The following is a 24,070-nucleotide window of genomic DNA, read 5'->3' on the forward strand; positions in this document are numbered from 1 at the left end:
CCTATGTAACCTGATTCCACCACTGCTTCAGGTGGTGCTTTCCAGATATTAACAACATCCCGTGTCAAATAATTTCCTGTCATTTCCCCTATCTGCGTTTTTCAGATTATTTTTATATCTGTGACCTTTGGTTGCCGACCGACTTTTAAGGGGAATAAGTTTGTCGCTATTTGCTCTATCAAAGAACCACATTATTGCGAGTACCTCTATCTGCTCTCCCATTGCCATGTTCTGCTATAAGGTGAACACGTTCAGCCTCTCCAATTGAGGTCCCTCATCCCTAATATCATGCTGGAAACTTTCTCCCTACCCTCCAAAGAACTTGACATCGTGCATAAAGTGCGGTGCATAGAATTGTACACAATACTCCAGCTGAGGCCTAAACGGTGATTTGTAAATGTTTGCAATAAGGAGTAGATTTGCCTTTCTAAATCCAGGCTTTATTAACTTTAAAAATCCAGTAGCACATCTTTCAACACCCAGTCCCAACCAAGGCTGTAGAGAACTGAATTTAAGATGGCCACCACAAATCACATGACATCAACTACCAATGAGTTTACAGCATATATCTCAAGGTAGGAAACAAACAACCAATTACAATACTTCTTACTAAACATAAAGAATAATCACCACAATGTTTAGCATGACTTTATTGTTGTTGTATTCAATGGCTCTTTTTTGAAAGTCAATTATCCCATACACGTTCTATGCTGCTTTATTTACTTGCCTTGCCACCTTCAATGCTTTGTGAGTGGGTTCTCTTTGAGCTTTTACCCCTCGAAGATATTTTTACTTATGTTATGCGGCCTCTCCATGGTGTTTCTCCGGAAATTCTTCACTGCACATTTAGCCGCAGTAAATTGAATCTGTCATATGTTTTTCCATTTCACCACTCTGACTATAACCTCCTGCAGTCTGCTGCTATCCTGCTCACTGTTAAGTCTGTGTGTCCCAGTTATGCTTATTATAAATCACTGGACACAGACCACAAGAATAACTTTAACAGGTCTTTACTATTCGGAGGTCAGGGCTGAACTGCCCAGCAAATCCCTACACAACACTTATATACCGGTGTGGTCACCACCAGTATTACAGTATACAGCAGCCAAGAGAAAGTAGTACATCTCTTAAGGTGGAACAGGTTACATACACCACAATCCTCCCTTTTTAGCTTAACAGTTATATCCCCATTTAACATAACATAATAACATATATATATATACAACTTCATGAAAACAGTTCAAATATTCAGTCTCTGAGGAGGCCTCCTGATTCGAGTTGGATAACGCCTTTCAGGGGTCTCTGATTCTCGTTGCTGGGGTGACTCATTTAGTTGGTCTCTTATGGATTGGTCATCATCATCAGGTACATTCACTTCTGAGGTAGATGCTTCAGGTTCACTAACTTCTTCACGGTTGTATCTGCCGTAACCATGGGTTCGACCCTTGTTCTCAATTCTACCAGTTGGTCAGCATGACGCCGTGTTACATTTTCACCAATATCTACCATGTACATCAGGGGTCCTTGTCTTGCCCGAATTGTTCCAGATTGCCATTTCTCGTTTTTATAGTCCCGGGCTAACGCTGGTTGTCCTCTTTCGAAACTCCGTGTGGTCTTGTTATTTATATGCTGGAACTGTTTGTTTTCAACTTCCCTCCGCACATTTGGTTTTAACAAGTCCAACCTGGACCGTAACCTCCTGTTATAGAACATCATGGCAGGACTTTGGTTTGTCACTGCATGAGTGGCGTTTCGATATGCCAGTAGGAATTTGTCCACCTTGTGTTGTAGTGGAATCTGATCTTCGCTCATGGCCTTTATTGCTTTTTTGAACGTTTGTACAAATCTCTCGGCCAACCCGTTTGCAGCTGGATGATATGGGGCAGAGGTATAATGTTTCACCCTATTCTTCTTCATGAATTTCTGGAATTCTTCTGACACGAACTGCGGTCCGTTGTCTGAACATATTTGTTCTGGCAATCCATTTCTTGCAAATATCGTTCTTAGCACCGCGATCGTCTTTTCTGAGGTACTGGTAGTCATCTTAATCACTTCTGGCCATTTAGAATGTGCGTCCACCGCAATTAAAAACATGGAGCCCATGAATGGACCAGCAAAGTCAATATGTACACGTTGCCATGGGGCTGAAGGCCATTCCCATGGATGCAGCGGTGCAATCGAAGGTGCATTTTGCACTTTTTGGCAACCTGAGCAGCTTTTCGTCAGATCCTCTATCTGTTGGTCGATACCCGGCCACCACACATAAGCCCTAGCAAGGCTTTTCATCTTGACTCCCCCCAGATGACCTTCATGCAGTTCCTTTAGAACTCTCTCTCTTAACTTAGGAGGAATAATCACCCATGTTCCATACATCAATGTTCCTTGACAGACGGACAGCTGTTCTCGTCTTGCTGAGAATGCTGGTAACAGTGGATCACCATGTGCTGGCCATCCCTTCACTGTCACTTCGTAGACCCGGGACAGTGTCGGGTCGTTCCTGGTTTCTCTTTCAATACTTGCATTGGTGACTGGTAAACATTCGATGATGGTCGAGTGAAATAACTCAACAGGGTCAACCGTCGGTGCCTCCTCCTCTGTAGGTAGTGGCAGGCGCGACAGCCCATCAGCATTACCATGCTGCTTTGTACCTTTGAATTCAATCTGATATTGATGTGCCCCTAGGAAGAGGGACCATCTCTGGAGTCTCTGTGCTGTCATCACCGAAACACCCTTCTTAGAGTTAAAAATGGATACCAACGGCTGGTGGTCTGTCAGAAGCGTAAACTTTTGGCCCTGCAGGTAATGATTAAACTTCTTTACTCCCCACACAAGGCTGAGAGCCTCCCTATCTATCTGAGCATAGCTGCGCTCAGCGGAGGTAAATGATCTGGATGCGAACGCAACTGGCCTCTCCATTCCATTTGGCAACTTGTGTGAGAGTACTGCCCCAATACCATATGGAGAAGCATCACAAGCCAAACGAATAGGCAGCGTTGGGTTGAAGTGAGCCAACACTTCCTCTGAGGTGATCAATGCCTTGCTTTTGCGAAAGGCCCCCTTACAGTCCTCGCTCCACTTCCATGGTACTCCCTTCTGCAAAAGAGCGTTCAGCGGGTGCAGCACCGTGGATAAATTTGGCAGAAACTTATGGTAATATTAATCAACCCTAGGAACGACCTCAACTGGGATACATTATCCGGTGTGGGAGCCTTCACAACAGCTTCGATCTTGTCAGGAGACTTATGAAGCCCCTCCTGGTCAATGACATGACCACAGTACGAGATCCGCTTCTGAAAGAATTCACATTTCTGGTGATTAACTCGAAGTCCATATTCTTTCAATCTGGTGAGCACCAGTTCCAAATTTGCAAGGTGTTCCTCGTCATCATCTCCTGTAATCAGAATATCGTCCAGGTAACATTGTGTGCCTGGAGTTCCCTGTAATACCTGCTCCATGGCCCTCTGCCAAATTGCTGGAGCCGGTGCCACTCCAAAAACCAGTCTATTATACCGGTACAAGCCTCTATGCGTGTTGATCGTGAGATACTGGCGTGACTCTTCCTCAACTTCCATTTGTAAGTACGCCTGCGCCAGGTCTATCTTGGTGAAGTGTTTCCCGCCAGACAACGAAGCGAACCTATCCTGAATCCGCGGAAGTGGATACTGCACCGTGTGAAGCACCGGATTAACAGTGATCTTGAAATCTCCACAGATGCGAACCTTCCCCAGTTCCCCCGGCTTGTTGCTCGATGAACGCTTCATGACAGGGACAATGGGCGTGGCTCACTCACTCCAGTCTACCTTAGACAGTACTCCTGAACGTTCTATCCCTTCCAGCTCAGCTTCCACAGCAGGTCGTATCGCATAACGTACCGGTCTGGCTTTGAATAATTTCGGGTTTGCATGTTCTTCAACCTTGATGTTTGCCGTAATTCCTCTCAGTGTTCCCAGTCCCTGTTGGAACACCACTTTAGCATTGTCCAATATTCTGGACAATCGTTTAGGTTTGACATCTTTTTTACCGGAATCTACCGTTAGTGCTTTTAAGGAATGCCAGTCCATATTTATTTTCCTAATCCACTCCCGTCCCAGTAGTGGTGGACCTCCCTCAGGTAGCACATATAAGTCCATTCCTCGGCTTTCTTCACCCTTGTGGACCACCTTTACCTCTATCTTCCCGATGGGGTATACTCTTTGCCCCGTGTATGTTTTCATTACAATCTCCGTATCCCGTAGGGGAATATGTGGGTATAACCTTTTGTAATCTTGCTTATTCATGACCATCAATGCCGATCCAGTGTCCAGTTCCATCTTCACTTGGACTCCTGCTATCTGAAGTGTGACCCAGATTGTTTGGAGGTCTGCTTCATTACCAAAATTGTGTACTCTTAGACTACCCAGTTCATTACTGCTTGAGTCTGAATTTGACTTTTGTTCGTTCGAACTGTTCTCTGTCACCTTGTGTACCTTTCTGTACTTTTCCTGCGGTGACTTTTTGTTGCTGGTCTTCTTTCCTGACCGGCATACTTTAGCTATGTGACCAAGCCTGCCACATTTTCTGCATTCCTGATTTTTGAACCAGCACTGGTTCTGATCGTGCGTTGTCTTTCCACAACGATAACATTTTACTGTACCCAAGACCATTTGATTGGTGCTGAGTTCCGTTGACCGTAGCTGCATTTCCGCAGTGCCTCTCGCTGCGGCTTCGTGCGATGCTGCAATAGTGACAGCTTTATCAAGCGTAAGATCATTCTCCTCAAGCAGTCGCTTTTGTGTTCCTTCTATTAACAACCACACACAAATTTATCTCTCAGCGCATCTGCTAGTCCTGTTCCAAACTGACAGTACTTTGATAGCTTACACAGTTCAATTAAAAATTCAGCGTTGCTTTCGTCTTTCAGCTACGTTCTTCTGTAAAATTTAAAACGTTCCGCTATCATCAGCGGCGTGGGGTTTAAATGATTTTTCAGGACAGTAACAATATTTGCGAAAGTTTGATCTGCTGGTTTATCTGGTGATAGAAGGTGCTTCAATAGCCCGTATGTCTTCGCACCCATTGAGCTTAATAAGGTTAGTGCTTTCTCATCATCTGGTACCTTATTTGCTTTACAATAAACTTCCATTCGTTCTACATACGTGGTTCAATCTTCGATATCGCTATCAAAGGTATTAATGTTCCCATGTTTCGGCATCCTTGCAAGTTTTTAAATATTTCTTTTTCTCAAAATGGCAGCTTCCCGCACCTGTCTTCTTCCCCCGCCAACTAAAATGGCGGCTTCCCGTGCTTGGCGGTCTTTCACGCGCTCTTCTTTTTCCCGCTGACTACAATGGTGGATTCCCGCGCTTGCCTTCTTCCCCCGCTGGCTGCAATGGCGATTGCCGTGCTGCTGCCGTTCTCGCCTCCCCAGCGGTTCTCAATTCCCCGACGCTGCTTTTACTCCCCCGTGGTTCCCGTGGGCATTCACGCTTCCCCTGCTGTTGCGCCTCTCAGCCCCGCATGCAGCACGGTCCTTTACACCGGCTGCGTTTGCGTTCTCCGCGGCTCTCGTGCCTTAAGCTGCCCCAGTCGCTCTGCCTCTTGGCCTCGATTGCAGCCCAGCCCTTTTAACCAGCCGTGGTCGAGTTCTCCGCCCTTTTTCCTCCGTTTTCCCTCCCCCACTCCACAGTCAACGCAGCCGACTTTCTGCTCGTGTCGCTGATCGGCTGACCCACCACCATGGTAGAAGGGATGATCACTGCCTGTCGCTGATGGAGGGCTTCGTGGTCAGAATTTTTCTTTTTAACCCGGGTTCTCGATGCCTCCTGTGCGATGGTGCTCAGCAGGATGATGAGGATGGATGCCTCTTCTCGACCCCCGTTCTGAGGACGAAGCTGCCTTGGATGTAAAACTGCCGCAGGGTAAGATCAGGCTCGTCGCCACTGTTAAGTGTGTGTGTCCCAGTTATGCTTATTATAAATCACTGGACACAGACCAGAAGAATAACTTTAACAGGTCTTTACTATTCGGAGGTCAGGGCTGAACTGCCCAGCAAATCCCTACACAACACTTATATACTGGTGTGGTCACCACCGGTATTACAGTATACAGCAGCCAATAGAAAGTAGTACATCTCTTAAGGTAGTTCTCTTAAGGTGGAACTGGTTACATACACCACACTCACAATTTACAAATTTGCCAAATTTAGCATGAAACGCAATATTCGACATTTTATCCCTTATTCATAGGTCCAGCTCATTTCTACATAACCCGAAAATCAATGGTCTTAACACCGACTCCTGGGGTACACCACTGCGTACTTCCACATGGTCAGAACAACATCTGTTCACCACTACTCTCTGCCTCTTATCCCTTAGCCATTTAAGAACACTATTCATCACCGTCCCTTTAATACCACGTGTTTCTACATTGCTAGTGAATCTATTATGTGATATATTATTGAAATTCGTGATACACAACATCTACTGCAATACCTTCATCAAACCTCATTCCCACCTCATCAATAACTCAATCAGGGCAATCAAACAATATTATCCCTGAAAAATATACATTAATAAGGGACAAATGGCTCTCCCTTACTAAACCACGTTTGTCTAAAAGAGAAATAATGTTGTCAATGACTGTGGTTTCCAAAAGTTTTCCCACTGCTGAACGTAGACTGATTAGCCTGTAGTTACCAGGTTCATCGGTCTCCCCGTTTCTGAACAGTCAGTGACATTGGCAATCATTCAGTCCTCTGGAAACACAGACATTTCCAAGGAGGGTTGCAAGACGGTGGTCAGAATTCTGCTATCTCACCATAGATTCACCAAGCACTGTAGGATGCATCCCTTGTGTACCAGAAGACTTGTTACATTTGAATGATTCCAACACATTTATCACCACATTTTTACCTATTTTTATCCTATCCAATATATATACTTCCGTTGGGACGGGCTTCACTTGGCCAGTGCTGGGACTAGAGTCCTGGCGGATCATATAACTAGGGCTGTGGAGAGGGCTTTAAACTAACTAGTGGGGGGGAGGTTCCTAGAGAGCAAATAATAAAAATGACAACAGAGAAGGTCATAGACTTAGGTAGCAGTGGGGAAATTAAAAAACAGAGCGTGTCAGGAAGGGGCAGAAGGTATGGAGTAAAAGGTAAAGTAATAAAAAGTGCAAAAGCAGGAACTAAGTGTCACAAAACATCTTTGTAAGTTCTCTATCTGAATGCACGTAGCATTCTTAACAAAATAGATGAGTTAATGGCACAAATAACTACATATGGGTATGATCTTGTGGCCATTACAAAAACATGGCTGCAGGGTGACAATGCCTGGGAATTAAACATACCAGGTTATTTAACGCTCAGGAAGGACAGGCAGGAAGGAAGGGGAGGTGGGTTGGCTATGTTAATAAAGGAAGGAATCACTGTAATACAGAGAAATGATATTGGGTCAAAAGATCAGGATAATGAAACAGTTTGGGTGGAGGTACGGAATAATAAGGGGAAAAAAATACTAGTGGGTGTAGTCTATAGGCCTCCGAACAGTGGCAACTCTGTTGAACGGAGTATCAATCAGGAAATAGTTGAGGCTTGTAATAAGGGACCATCTATAATTATGGGGGATTTCAACTATCATATTAATTGGTCAAATCAAATTGGGCAGGGCAGCCTTGAGGATGAGTTCATTGAGTGTATTAGGGATGGGTTTCTTGAGCAGTATGTAACCGAACCGACCAGGGGGCAAGCAACCTTAGATCTGGTCCTGTGTAACGAGACGGGATTAATTAAAAATGTCCTAGTAAAGGATCCCCTTGGAATGAGTGACCATAACATTGTTGAATTCCATATTCAATTAGAGGGTGAGAAGTTTGGATCTCAAGCAAGTGTGCTAAGCTTGAATAAAGGAGACTATGAAGGTATGAGAGCGGAATTGAGTAGAGTGGATTGGGAAAATAGATTAAAGGGTAAGACGATACATGATCAGTGGTGTATATTCAAGGAGTTATTTTACAACGTCCAAAACATATATATTCCACTGAGAAGAAAAGGGTGTGAAAGAAAAGACAGCCATCCGTGGCTAAGTAAAGAAATTAAGGATAGTATTCAAATAAAAACAAGGGCATATAAGGTAGCCAAATCTAGTGGGAGGATAGAGGATTGGGAAAACTTTAAAAGACAGCAAAAAATAACAAAAAGATTGATTAAGAAAGGGAAGATAGATTATGAAAGTAAATTAGCAAAAAATATTAAAACAGATAGTAAGAGTTTTTATAGTTATATAAAAAGTAAAAGGGTGGCTAAAGTAAATGTTGAACCCTTAGAGGATGAGACGGGGAAATTAATGGTGGGAGTTATGGAGATGGCAAAAACACTGAATGAATATTTTACATCAGTCTTTACAGTAGAAGACACTAAGAATATCCCAACACTGGACAAAAAGGAGGCTAAAGGGGGGAAGGAGCTAAGCACGATAAAAATCACTAAGGAAGTGGTACTCGGTAAAATAATGGGACTCAAGGCGGATAAATCACCTGGACCTGATGGCTTACATCCTAGGGTCTTCAGGGAAGTGGCGGTAGGGATTGTGGATGCTTTGGTAATAATTTTCCAAAACTCCCTGGACTCGGCAAAGGTCCTGGCAGACTGGAAAACTGCTAATGTAACACCCTTATTTAAAAAGGGCAGTAGACAGAAGGCTGGAAACTATAGACCGGTTAGCCTAACATCTGTGGTAGGTAAAATTTTGGAGTCTATTATTAAGGAGACAGTAACAGGACATTTGGATAATCATAATTTAATAGGACAAAGTCAGCATGGTTTTATGAAGGGGAAGTCATGTTTGACAAATTTGCTGGAGTTCTTTGAGGAAGTAACGTATAGGGTGGATAAAGGGGAACCAGTGGAAATAGTGTGTTTAGACTTCCAAAAGGCATTTGACAAGGTGCCACACAAAAGATTATTGCTTAAGATAAAAAATCACGGGATTGGGGGTAATATTCTGGCATGGATAGAGGATTGGCTGTCTAACAGAAGGCAGAGAGTTGGGATAAATGGTTCATTTTCGGACTGGCAATCAGTAACTAGTGGTGTTCTGCAGGGGTCAGTGCTGGGTCCCCAACTCTTTACAATCTATATTAACGATTTGGAGGAGGGGACCGAGTGTAACATATGAAAGTTTGCAGATGATACTAAGATGGGAGGGAAAGTAGTGAGTGAGGAGGACATAAAAACCTGAAAGGGGACATCGACAGGCTAAGTAAGTGGGCATAGATTTGGCAGATGGAATACAATACTGGAAAGTGTGAGGTTATGCACTTTGGCAGGAAAAATCGTAGAGCAAGTTATTATCTTAATGGCAAGAAACTGGAAAGTACTGAAGTACAAAGAGATCTGAGGGTCCTGGTGCACGAAACTCAAAAGGTTAGCATGCAGGTGCAGCAAGTGATTAAGAAGGCCAATGGAATGTTGGATTTCATTGCTAGGGGGATAGAATATAAAAATAGGGAGGTATTGCTTCAGTTGTGCAAGGTATTGGTGAGACCGCACCTGGAATACTGCGTACAGTTTTGGTGTCCATACTTAAGAAAGGACATACTTGCTCTCGAGTCAGTACAGAGAATGTTCACTCGCTTAATCCCGGGGATGAGGGGATGGACATATGAGGAGAGGTTGAGTAGATTGGGACTCTACTCATTGGAGTTCAGAAGAATGAGAGGCGATCTTATTGAAACATATAAGATTGTGAAGGGGTTGGATCGGGTGGATGCGGGGAAGATGTTCCCGATGATGGGTGAAACTAGAACAAGGGGGCATAGTCTTAGAATAAGGGGCTGCTCTTTCGAAACTGAGATGAGGAGGAGCTACTTCTCTCAGAGGGTGGTAGGTCCATGGAATATGCTGCCCCAAAAAGCTGTAGAAGCTACATCATTACATAAATTTAAAACAGAAATAGACAGTTTCCTAGAAGTAAATGTAATTAAGGGTTACGGGGAGCGGGCAGGAATTTGGACATGAGTCTAGGTTTGGATCGGTCATGGCCCTGTGGGTAGCGGAGTGGGCCCAGGGGCCATGTAGCCTGATCCTGCTCCTATTTCGTGTGTCTAATTCTGTTAGATTCAGGAGATGGTTCTGTGATAGGGGATTGGCGGTTAGGATCAGATCAGCCATGATCTTATTGAATGGTGGAGCAGGCTCGAGGGGCAGATTGGCCTACTCCTGCTCCTATTTCTTATGTTCTTATGTTCTTATGTTCCCATCTTCTACTGCTATTTCAACCTCTTTTGTGAATACAGATGCAAAATACTCATTCTGTACGTCAATTATAGCATCAGCCTCCACAAAAATATTTACCTTTTTACTCTGATCGGCCCCACCATTCCTTTAACTACACTTTGAGTTTTTATATATGAAAGGTTGTTGTATTTCTGTTAATGTTACCCGCTAATCTGTTTTCATAATCTCTCTTTGCCCTTCTTATATCGATTTTCAATTGCCGCATGCACTCTCTGGATTTTACACAGTGTTCTGCTGTATTCGTGCACTTGACATCTGTCATGATCCTGTTGTTTCTGTTTAGTTTAACCAATATTCCCTTTCTCATCCAGGCACACTTGTTACTGAAGCCATATCTTTTCTCATTAAGTGCACATGTCTGGTTTGAACCAAGGAGACCAACCACAGATTCCCCAGACTCTCCACATAACTGAAGTCCACCATCCCTGGAAGCAGTATGCTAAATTTTCCCTGATACCGCTCTGCCATAATGGAAATATTCCCAGATTCTCTAATCTTTCTACATAACTGAATACCCTCATCCCTGGTACATTCTGGTAACTTTCCACTGCACCCTTTACAAGGTCTTGAAATCCTTCCTAAAGTGTGGTGCCCAAAATGTGATCAATGCTTCAGCTGCGGGCTAACCAGTGATATATAATGATTTAACAAACCTCCTTCATTTTCTACTTTATATCTCAAAATTAAAAGTCAAAGATCTTAAAGATGGTTTAAATTATTGACCAACTTATCTTGTTGATGTACATCCTAAATGTCCTGCAACATTTTATAAATTCCCTTTTATTTTCTCTTCTCCTTCGGCTTCCTAAAATTCATCACTTCATATTTCTCTGCATTAAAAGCTACCTGCTACGTGTCTGCCCTTTACTCCAGCCTATCTTGCCCCACTTAGAGCTGCTGCTATCCTCCTCACTGCTTACTACTATTTCAAGTTTACTACATTTCCAACCGTGCTATAAGTAGACTTGCTTTTTGGAGAAAGGAAATGTAAAAATCATAAATTTCATTTACCTGCAAAGGGGATTTATATCTTATAGCTCCGATGCCGGTCATTCATTTTAACTATTTTGGAGTCTGAAACAAACTGCATTGATTTCAAGGGACAGTTACCTTTGTAGAACAATACAGGTCTAAGGGGTGGTTTGTATGCGCCTTTTCTCACGGCCCCTAATTTATTGTTTAGGAATATCTGGATGGAATTTTATCCCTGATATAACTTAATACACTGGAATTCAATTTTATTAATAAATGAATGTTTGAGAATCAATCTGCTACTGCACCTCTAACTGTAATTTTCAAAAGGTAATTGGGTAAATGCTTGAAAAGGAAACACGTGCAGATTTATGTGGAAACATTCTATGAAAGGGCCTAATTGTATTTGTCTTTCAAAGAGCTGCACAGGCAGGTTGAACCTAGTGGTCTCTTTCTCTGCTCTAAGATTCTATAATTTTATAAATCAACTGTGGTTGTTATCAAATAATTATCTAATTATATGGCTTAAAACATATTAGAGAGATTCCCACCGTGCATTAACATTCAATGTGTTTATCCTGAGTCTTGGTTCTGATGCCCTGTTCTTAATGTCAGGGGCTAAATGCTTCATTGTCCAACGTGAAGCTTTTCTGAGCTAAAACCACAAGTTTCCGTTGTAAGCATTTCCTCTCACTGTTAACTGCAGTCTGATTATATTTCATATTATTTGCTTATTGGTATTAAATTCCTCTTCCTTGTTCCATGCAGATTGCAAACTAAATACCCCAGCTTCTCTCATCTCTCCTCAAAACTGAAGGTCCTCATCCCTGGTACCGTACTGTTAAATCTCCACTTCACCTTCACTGCTCTAAGGAGAATAATGCCAACTACCCTAGTCTATCCTCATAACTGAAGTTCCTCATCCCCGGTACCATACTGTTAAATACCCACTTCATCTTTCGCTGCTCTAAGGACAATAATGCCATCTTCCCTAGTCCCTCCTCATAACTGAATTCCTTCTTTCCCGGTACCATACTGGTTAATGGCGGAAATGACGTATGAGGAGAGCTTGGGTCGATTGGGATTGTTTCTCGCTGGAATTTAGAGGAATGAGAGGGGATCTCATCGAAACTTATAAAATTCTAAAAGGACTAGACAGACTAGATGATGGAAGGATGTTCCCGATGGTCGGGGAGTCCAGAAACATTTGTCATAGCCTAAGGATAAGGGGTGAGCAATATAGGGCAGAGATGTGGAGGAATTTCTTCACCTAGATAGTGGTGAACATGTGGAATTCTCTGCCAAATAAGGCAGTAGAGGTCAATTCATTAAATATATTCAAGATGGAGTTGGATATATTTCTTAAGGCTAAAGGGATCAAGGGGTATGGAAAGAAGGCTAAAACAGGGTACTGCATTTGGATGATCAGCCATGATCTCATTGAATGGCGGAGATGGCTCGAGGGACCGAATGGCCTACTCCTGCTCCTATCTTCTATGTTTCTATGTTTTGATGTTAATGTCACTTCACCTTCACTGCTCTAAGGAGAATAAACCCACCTTCACGAGTTTCTTCAAGGAACTGAAGTCCCTCATTCCTGGTATATTACTGATACATCGCACCGTAACCTTCTCTTCTCTAAGGAGAAAAATCATCCCCCTTTCTCTATTCTCTCTACATAACTGAAGTTGCTCAGGCCTCGTGCCATTCCTGTAAATCTTCCCTTATTACTATCTGCCTTAAGGAGTCCAATCGCAGCTTCTCTAGTTATTCTACATAACTGAATTCCCTCATTCCTGGCACCATTGTGGTAAATTTCCTTGGCCCCTGTACAAGGTCGTGATATACATTCTAAAGTGTGGTGTTGATATTGTGATACATTGCTCCAGCTGAGGCCTAACCAGCGATATACTGAGGAGCAGCATCACCTCCTTCCTTTTTTACATTATGCCTCTACTTTGATAGCCAAAGATCTTAAACTTTTTAAAATATATTGACCAAATTATCTTGTTTATGTGCTACCTGAAGGCCCTGTAATATTTTATATTTTCCTTTATATTGTCTCTTCATTTGTCTTCCCAAATTTCATCACTTCACATTTTTCTACATTAAATGTCATCTGTCACGTGTCTGTCCCTTTCACCAGCCTGTCTCTGCCCTCTTGAAGTGTGCTGCTATCCTCCTCACCGCTTACTACAATTTCAATTTAACTACAATTCCAACCGTGCACATGCTGACTTGCTTTTTAGATAAAAGAAATGTGAAACACATCCATTTCATATTCCTGCAAAGGGGACTTAAATCTTGTATTTCCGATTCCATTTGTTCATTTTAATTTTTTGGACACTGAAACAAACTACATTGATTTCAAGACAATGTTATATTTGTAGCACAATACAGGGTTCAATACATTCTAGGTGGAATATTCTCCCTGATGTAATTTAAAAGACTGGAATTCAATTGTATAATAATTGAATGTCTGAGAATCAACCTTTTTGTGAACTGACAAAAGGGAATTTGATAAAAGCTTGAACAGGAATAACGTGCAGGGCTAGGTGGATAAAGTGCATGAAAGGGCCTAATTGGATTGATCTTTCAAAGCGCCGCACAGGCAGGTTTGACCTAGTGTCTTGCTTTTGTACTCTATGGATTTATAGATATCTGATTTTAACTGTGGCGGTATTCAAAGAATTAACGAATTATACAGATTAAAACATATCAGAGAGATTCGCACCGTGCATTACCATTCAATATGTTTAACCTGAGTCTTGGATCTGATGCGCTGTTGTTAAGGTCAGGGGTTAAATGCTTCATTGTCGTCGTGAAAATCTTCTGAGCTGAAACTACAGGTTTCCGTTGTAAGCATTTCCTGTCACTGTTGACTGCAGCCTGATTTTTTTCGTATACTTTGCTTATGGGTATATAATTTATCTCCTTTGTTCCCTGCACATTACTTCAGAACAACCCCAGCTTCACTCGTCTCTCCTCATAACTGAAGTCCCTCGTCCCCGCTACTGTATTGGTAAATCTCCACTTCACCTACCCTGCTCTAAGGAGAATAATCCCACCTTCCCTACATTCTCCACAGAACTGAGGTCCCTCATTCCTGGCACCGTACTGTTTAATCTCCACTTCTCCTTCACTGCTCTAAGAAAAATAATGCCACCGTCCCTAATCCCTCCTCATAACTGAATTCCCTCATCCACGGTACTGTACTGGAAAATCTCCCCTTCACCTTCACTGCTCCAAAGAGAAAAATCCCACCTTCTCTAGTGTCTCCACGGAGCTGAAGTCCCTCATTCCTGGTATATTACTGATACATCACATCTTAACCTTCTCTGCTTTAAGGAGAAATAACATCACAGTTCCTCTAATCTCTCTACATAACTGAAGTTGCTCAGGCTCGTGCCATTCTGGTAAATCTTCCATTATACCTCTCTGCCATAAAGAGACCAATCCCAGCTTCTCTAGTTATTCTACATAACTGAATTCCCCCATCCCTGGCTCCAATCTGGTACATTTCTTTGTGACCCTTTAAAAGGTTTTGACACCCTTCCTAAAGTGTGGTGCCCAGAATGGGACCCAATGCTCCAGCTGAGACCTAACCAGTGATGTACAAAGGTTTTGCAAACATCCTTCCTTTAATACTTTATGCCTCTAATTTTAAAGCCAATGATCTTAATATTTTTTAACATATTGACCAACTTATCTTGTTTTTGTGCACCTTGAAAGCCTTGTAACATTGTATAATTCCCTTTATATTTTCCCTTCATTTGTCTTCCCAATAATCATCACTTCACATTTCTCTGCATTAATTGTCAGCTGCCAAGTGTCTGCCCATTTCACCAGCCTGTCACCGCACTCCTGAAGTCTGCTGCTATCCTCCTCACTGCTTACTGAAATTTCAAGTTTACTACATTTCCAACCGTGCTACAAGCAGTCATGGGTTTCATTTTCCTGCATAGGGGATTTAACTGTTATAATTCCAATGCCGTTTACGCACTTTAATTTTTTGGACTCTGAAATAAGCTACATTGATTTCAAGGCACAGTTACATTTGTAACACAATACAAGGTTCAGGATCGGTTTGTATGTTCCTATTTCACACATTCTATTTCTTTACACGCCCCTAATTTATAGTTTAGGAGATTCTAGGTGTAATATTATCCCTGAAGTAATTTAAAAGACTGGAATTCAATTCTATTAATAAATTAATGTCTGCGATCAATCTTTTTCTGAAACTTTAATTTTCAATTTTAAAAGGGAATTAGATAAATCCTTGAACAGGAATAACGTTCAGTGCTAGGTGAATAAAGTCTATGAAAGGGCCTAATTGGATTGGTCTTTCAAAGAGGCGCACAGGCAGGTTGTGCCTAGTGGTCTCCTTATCTGCTGTAAGATTCTAAAATTCAATGATTCGAACTCTGGTGATATTCAAAGAATTAACAAATTATACGGCTTAAAACATATCAGACAGATTCCCACCATGTATTATCTTCAATGTGTATACCCTGAGTCTTGGTTCTGCTGATTGTTGTTAATTTCAGTGGTTAAATGATTCATTGTCCAACGTGAGGTGCTTCTGAGCTAATACCACAGGTTTCCATTGTTAAGCATTTCCTCTCACTGTTAACTGCCGCCTGAATTATTTTCATATTCATTGCTTATCACTATTTAATTCCTCTTCTTTGTTCACGGCATATTTCATCAGAACAACCCCAGCTTCTCTCATCTCACGTCAAAACTGAAGTCCCTTATTCCCGGTACCATACTGTTAAATCTCCACTTCATCTTCACTGCTCTAAGGAGAGTAGTGCCTCCTTCCCTAGTCTCTCATCATAACTAATTTGGTTCATCCCCGGTACCGTATTGGTAAATCTCCACTTCACCTTCACTGCCTTAAGGAGAATAATGCCACCTTCCCTAGTCTATCCTCATAACGGATTTTCCTCAGCCCCGCTACATAGAAACATAGAAGAAAAGACAGGAGTAGTCCATTCGGCCCCTCGAGCCTGCTCCACCATTGAGTGCGATCATGGCTGATCATCCAATTTAACTACCCTGTCCCTGCTTTCTCCCCATACCCCTTGATCCCTTTAGCCTTAAGAAATATATCCAACTCCTTCTTGAATATATTTAACGTATTCGCCTCTACTGCCTTCTGTGGTAGATAATTCCATAGGTTCACCATTCTCTGGGTGAAGAAATTCCTCCTCATTTCTGTCCTAAATGGCCTACCGCTTATACTTAGACTGTGACACATCGTTCTGGACTCCCCGACCATTGGGAACATCCATCCAGCATCTAGGCTGTCCAGTCCAGCCAGAATTTTACAAGACTCAATTTGGTCCCCTCTCATTCTTCTAAACTCCAGCGAGTACAAGCCAAATCGTCACAATCTCTCCTCATATGTCATTCCTGCCATCACAGGTACAATACTGTTAAGTCTCCACTTCACCTTCACTGCTCTAAGGAGAATAATCCCACCTTCCCTAGTCCCTCCACTTAACTGAAATCCCTCATCCCTGGCACCGTACTCATAAATCTCCACTTCACCTTCACTGCTCTAAGGAGAACAATGCCACCTTCCCTGGCCCCTCCTCATAACTGAATTCCTTCATTCCCGGTACCATTCTGGTAAATCTTCACTACACCTTCACTGCTCTAAGGAGAATAATCACACCTTCCCTACTGTCTTCAAGGAACTGAATTACCTCATTCCTGGTATATTACTGATACATCACACCTTAACCATCTCTTCTCTAAGGAGAAAAATCATCGCTCTGTCTCTAATCTCTCTACATAACTGAAGTTCCTCAGGCCTCATGCCTTTCCGGTAACTCTTCCCTTATACCCCTGCCTTAAGGAGTCCAATCCCAGCTTCTCTAGTTATTCTACATAACTGAATTCTCCCATCCCTGGCACCATTCTGGTAAATGTCCTTGCCCCCTGTACAAGGTCGTGACATCCTTCCTAAAGTGTGGTGCTTACAATTGGACACATTGCTCCAGCTGAAGCCTAACCAGTGATATACAAAGGATTAGCATCACCTCCTCCCTTTTGTATTTTATGCCTTTACTTTTAAAGCCAAAGTTCTTAAAGTTTTTAAAAATATATTGACCAACTTATCTTGTTTATGTGCAACCTGAAAGCCCTGTACCATTTTTAAGTTCCTTTATATTGTCGCCTCATTTGTCTTCCCAAATTTCATCCACTCACATTTTTCTGCAATAAAAGCCATCTGCCACGTGTCAGTCTCTTTCACCAGCTAGTCTCTGCCCTCCTGAAGTCTGCTGCTATCCTCCTCACTGCTTACTACAATTTCAAGTTAACTACATTTCCAACCGTGCTCCAAGCTGACTTGCTTTTTAGGTAAAAGAATTGTGAAAAGCATGCATTTCATTTTCCTGCAAAGGGGATTTAAATCTTATATTTCCGATTCCGTTTACTCATTTACATTTTTTGAACACTGAAACAAACTACATTGATTTCAAGGCAGAGTTATATTTGCAGCAAAATACATGGTGAGGAGTCGGGTTGTATGTTAATATTTCACACATTGTTTTTGTGTACACGCCACTAATTTAAAGTTCAATAGATTCTAGGTGGAATATTCTCCCTGATGCAATTTAAAAGACTGGAATTGAATTGTATAATAATTGAATGTTTGAGAATCAATCTTATTGTGAACATTTAATTGTAACTGACAAAAGGGAATTTGATGAATGCTTGAACAGGAACAACGTGCAGGGCTAGTTAGATAAAGTCTATGAAAGGGCGTAATTGGTTTGGTCTTTCAAAGAGCCGCACAGGCAGGTTGGACCTAATGTCTTGCTATTCTGCTGTACGGTTCTATAGATCTCTGATTCTAACTGTGGTGGTCTTCAAATAATTAATTAATTTTACGGCTTAAAACATATCAGAGAGGTTCCCACCGTGCAATATCCTTCAATATGTTTAGCCTGAGTCTTGGTTCTGATGTCCTGTTCTTAATGTCAGGGGTTAAATTCTTCATTGTCCGACGTGAAGTGCTTCTGAGCTAAAACCACAGGTATCCGTTGTAAGCATTTCCTGTCACTGTTGACTGAAGCCTGAATTTTCTTTCATATTCATTGCTTATCACTAATTAATGTATCTTCTTTGTTCCCTGCACATTATTTCAGAAAAACCCCAGCTTCTCTCATCTATCCTCCAAACTGAAGTGTCTCATTCCCGGTAGCATGGTGTTCAATCTCCACTTCACCTTCACTTCTCTAAGGAGAATAATGCCAACTTCCCAAACTCTCCTTGTAACTGAAGTCTGTCATCCCTGGTACCGTACTGGCATATCTCCACTTCACCTTCACTGCTCTAAGGAGAATAATACTACCTTCTCTAGTCTCTCCACAGAACTGAACTCCCTCATTTCTGGTAACATACTGTTTAATCTCCAATTCACCTTCACTGCTCTAAGGAAAATAATGCAACCTTCCCTAATCCCTCCTCATAACCGAATTCCCTCATCCATGTTACCATACTGGAAAATCGCCACTTCACCTTCACTGCTCCATGGAGAATAATCCCATCTTTTCTAGTGTCTCCATGGAACTGAAGTATCTCATTCCCTGTATATTACTGATACATCACACGTTAACCTTCTCTGCTTCAAGGAGAAAAAACATCCCAGTTCCACTAAACTCTCTGCATAACTGAATGTGCTCAGGCCTCGTGCCATTCTGTTAAATCATCCGTTATACCTCGCTGCCATAAGGAGACCAATCCCAGTTTCTCTACTTTTCTTCATAACTTAATACCCCCATCCCTGGCAGCATTCTGGTAAGTTTCCTTGGGACCCTTTACAAGTTCTTGACATCATTCCTAACGTGTGGTGCCCAGAATGGGACACAATGCACCAGCTGAGGCCTAACCTGTGATATAAAAAGATGTTGCAAACATCCTTCATTTTGTACTTTATCCCTCTACTTTTAAAGCCAATGATCTTAATATTTTTTAACATATTGACCAACTTATCTTGTTTATGTGCACCCTAACATTTTATAATTCCCTTTATATTTTCCCTTCATTTGTCTTCCCAATAATCATCACTTAACGATGCTCTGCATTAATTGTCATCTTCCACGTGTCTGGCCATTTCAGCATCCTGTCTGCCCTCCTGAATTCAGCTGCTATCCTCCTCATTGCTTACTGCAATTTCAAGATTCCTACATTTCCAACCGTGCTACAAGCAGTCATGTGTTTCATTCTCCTGCAAAGGGAATTTCAAGGCACAGTTACAATTGTAGCACAATACAAGGTTAAGTGTCGGTTTTGATGTTCCTTTTTCACAAATTCTGTTTGGTTACAAGCCCCTAATTTATAGTTTAGGAGATTCTAGGTGGAATATTATCCCTGTCAAAATTTCAAAGACTGTAATTCAAATCTATTAATATATGAATGTCTGAGAATCAATCTGTTTCTGAAACTTTAATTGTCATTTTCAAAAGGGAATTTGATGAATGCTTGAACAGGAATAACGTTCAGGGCTAGGTGGATAAAGTCTATGAAAGGGGCTAATTAGATTGGTCATTCAAAGAGCCGCACAGGCAGGTTGGACCTAGCGGCCTCTTTCTCTGCTCTAAGGTTCTATAATTGAATGATTCTACCTGAGCTGCTATTCAAATATTTAACCAATTATACGGCTTTCAACATATCAGACAGATTCCCATCATGCATTTCCCTTCAATATGTTTAGCCTGAGTCTTGATTCTGACGCCCTGTTGTTAATGTCAGGCGTTAAATGCTTCATTTACCGACGTGATGTGCTTCTGAGCTGAAACCACGGGTTTCCGTTGTAAGCATTTGCTGTCACTGTTGACTGCAGCCGGAATTTTTTTCATGTTCATTGCAAATCGGTACTTAATTCCAACTCTTTGATCCTGGCAGGTTACAAACCCAGCTTTTCTCATCTCACATCAGAACTGAAGTACCCCATTCCCGGTACCATACGGTTTAATCTCCACTTCACCTTCACTGTTCTAAGGAGTATAATGCCACCTTCCCTCGTCTCTCCTCATAACAGCATTTGCTCATCCCCGGTACCATACTGTTAAGTCTTCAATTCACGTTCACTGCTCTATGGAGAATAATCCCACCTTCCTTAGTTCCTCCACATAACTGAATTCCCTCATCCCTGATACCGCACTGGTAAATCACCACTTCACCTTCACTGCTCTAAGCATAATAATCCCACCTTCTCTCGTGTCTTCAAGGAACTGAATTCCCTCATTTCTGGTATATTACTGATAAATCATACCTTAACCTTCTCTCCTCTAAGGACAAAAATCATCCCTCTATCTCTAATCTCTCTACATAACTAAAGTTGCACAGGCCTCGTGCCTTCCCGGTAAATCTTCCCTTATACCTCTTTCCCTTAAGGAGTCCAATCCCAGCTTTTCTAGTTATTCTACATAACTTAAATCCCCCATCCCTGGCACCATTCTGATAAATTTCCTTGGCCCCCTGTGCAAGGTCGTGACATCCTTCCTAAAATGTGGTGCTTACAATTGGACACATTGCTCCAGCTGAAGCCTAACCAGTGGTATACAAAGGACTAGCATCACCTCCTCCCTTTTGTATTTTATGCCTTTACTTTTAAAGCCAGTGCTAAAAGTTTTTTAAATATATATTGACCAACTTATCTTGTTCATGTGCAACCTGAATGCCCTGTAACATTTTAGCAGTTCCTTTGTATTTTCTCCTCATTTGTCTTCCCAAATTTCATCACTTCACATATTTCAACATTAAATACCTGTCTCTTCCACCAGCCTGTCACTGCCCTCCTGAAGTCTGCTACTATCCTCCTCACTGCTTGCTACAATTTCAAGTTAACTACATTTCCAACCGTGCTCCAAGTTCACTTGATTTTTAGATAAAAGAAATGTGAAACACATGCATTTCATTTTCCTGCAAAGGTGATTTAAATCTTATATTTCCGATTCCGTTTACTCATTTAAATGTTTTGGGCACTGAAAAAAACTACATTGATGTCAATGTAGTTATATTTGTAGCACAATACAGGGGAAGAGTCGGTTTGTATGTTCATATTTCACACATTGTGTTTGTGTAGACGCCACTAATTTAAAGGTCAATAGATTCAAGGTGGAATATTCTCCCTGATGTAATTTAAAAGACTGGAATTCAATTGTATAATCATTGATTGTGTGAGAATCAATCATTTTGTGAACATGTAATTGTAACTGACAAAGGGGAGTTTGATAAATGCTTGAACAGGAATAACGTGCATGTTTCTGTGGATAACGTCTATGAAAGGGCCTAATTGGATTGGTCTTTCAAAGAGCCACATGGACAGATTTGACCTAGTGGCCTCCTTCGCTGCTCTAATATTCTATATTTTAATGTTTCTCCCTGTGCTTGTATTCAAATAATTTACAATTAAACAGCTTAAAACATATCAGAGAGGTGCCTACCATGCATTATCTTCAATGTGTTTAGCCTGAGTCTTGGATCTGATGCCCTGTTGTTAAGGTCAGGGGTTAAATGTTTCATTGTCCAACGTGATGTGCTTCTGAGCTGAAACCACATGTTTCCGTTGTCAGCATTACCTGTCACTGTTGACTGCAGCCTGAATATTATTCATATTCATTGCTTATCAGAATTTAATACCAACTCTTTGTTCACGGCATATTACATCTCTCCACATAACTGAAGTCCCTCATTCATGGTGCCAAACAGTTAATTCTTCACTTCACCTTCCCTGCTCTATGTAGAATAACCCCACATTCTCGAGACTCTCCACGGGACTGAATTCCCTCATCCCCGGCAACATACTGGTAAATTTTCACATTACCTTAACTGCTCTCAGGAGGACAATCCCAAATTCATCACCTCTCCACAGAACTAAAGTCTCTCATTCCCTGTATTTTACTGATACATCACAACATAACCTTCTCTGCAGATGGCGAAAAAACGTCCCTCTTTCTCTAATCTCTGTACATAACTGATGTTGCTCAGGCCTCGTGCCATTCTGGTAAATCTTCCCTTATACCTCTCTGCCATAAGGAGTCCAATCCCAGCTTCTATAGTTATTCCACATAACTGAATTCCCCCATCCCTGGCACCATTCTGGTAAATTTCCTTTGGACCCTTTACAATGTCATGACATGCTTCCTAAAGTGTGGTGCCCAGAATGGGACACAATGCTCCAGCTGAGACTTAACAAGTGATATACGAATGTTTGCAAACTTCCTTCCTTTTGTACTTTATGCCTATAATTTTAAGCATATGATCTTAAAGTTTTTTTAACATATTGACCAACTTATCTTATTTATGTGCACCCTAAATCCCTGTAACATTTTATAATTTTCTTTATATTGTCTCCTCATTTGTCTTCCCAATAATCATGACTTCACATTTCTCTGCATTAAATGTCATCTGCCACGTTCCTGCCCATTTCACCAGCCTGTCACTGCCCTCCTGAAGTCTGCTGCTATCCACCCCATTGCTTACTACAATTTCATGTTGACTACATTTACAACCGTGCTACAGGCAGACTTGATTTTTAGATAAAAGAAATGTGAAAGTCATGGGTTCCATTTTCCTGTAAAGGGGATTTAAATCTTATATTTCCGATGCCATTTACTCCTTAAAAAATTTTGGACTCTGAAACAAACTACATTGATTTCAAGGTAGTTACATTTGTAGCACAATACAGGGCTAAGAAGCGTTTAGTATGTTCCTATTTCACACATTGGGTTTGTGTACTCGATCCTAATTTAAAGTTTATGAGATTCTAGGTGGAATATTATCCCTGATGTAATTTTAAAAAACTGGAATTCAATTGTATTAATAATTGAATGTCTGAGAATCAATCTGTCTCTGGACCGTTAATAGTAACTGTGAAAAGGGAATTGGAGAAATGTTTGAACAGGAATAACGTGCAGGACTCGGTGGATAAAGTCTAAGAAAGAGCCTGATTGGTTTGATCTTTCAAAGAGCTGCACAGGCAGGTTGGACCTAGCGGCCTCCTTCTCTTCTCTTAAGGTCTATAAATATCTGATTCTGACTGTGGTGGTGTTCAAAGGATTATCTAATTATACGGCTTTAAACTTATCAGAGATTCCCACCATGCATTACCCTTCAATGTGCTTAGCCTGAGTCTGGATTCTGATGTCCTGTTGTTAATGTTAGGGGTCAAATGCTTCATTGTCCAACGTGCAGCGCTTTTGAGCTGAAACCATTGTAAGCATTTCCTCTCACTGTTAACTGCAGCCTGAAATATTTTAATATTCTTTGCTTATCGCTATTTAAATCCTCTTCTTTCTTCCCGGCAGTGTACTTCAGAACAACCCCACCTTCCCTCGTCTCTCCTCATAACTGAAGTCCCTAATCCCCGGTACCATACTTGTAAATCTTCACATTAACTGCACTGCTCTAAGGAGAATATGCTCACCTTCTCGAGACTCTCCGCGGAACAGAAGCCTCTCACTCCCGGTAACATACTGTTAAATATCCACTTCACCTTCACTGCTCTCAGGAGAATAATCCCACCTTCTATAGTCTCTCCACAGAACTGAAGTTCCTCATTCCCAGTATATTACAGATACATCAAACCTTAAGGTTCTCTGCTCGATGGAGAAACATCAGCACTGTTTCTCTATTCTCTCTACATAACTGAAGTTGTTCAGGCCTCGTGGAATTCTGGTCAATTTTCCCTTATACCTCTCTGCCATAAGGAGACCAATTACAGCTTCTCTAATTATTCTACATAACTGAATTCCCCCATCCCCGGCACCATTCTGGTAAATTTCCTTGTGGCCCTTTAAA

This window comes from Somniosus microcephalus, unplaced genomic scaffold, assembly GCF_052327205.1.
Source record: "Somniosus microcephalus isolate GS21.2 unplaced genomic scaffold, FLI_Smic_1.0 unresolved_chr6, whole genome shotgun sequence".
Classification (NCBI taxonomy): Eukaryota; Metazoa; Chordata; class Chondrichthyes; order Squaliformes; family Somniosidae; genus Somniosus; species Somniosus microcephalus.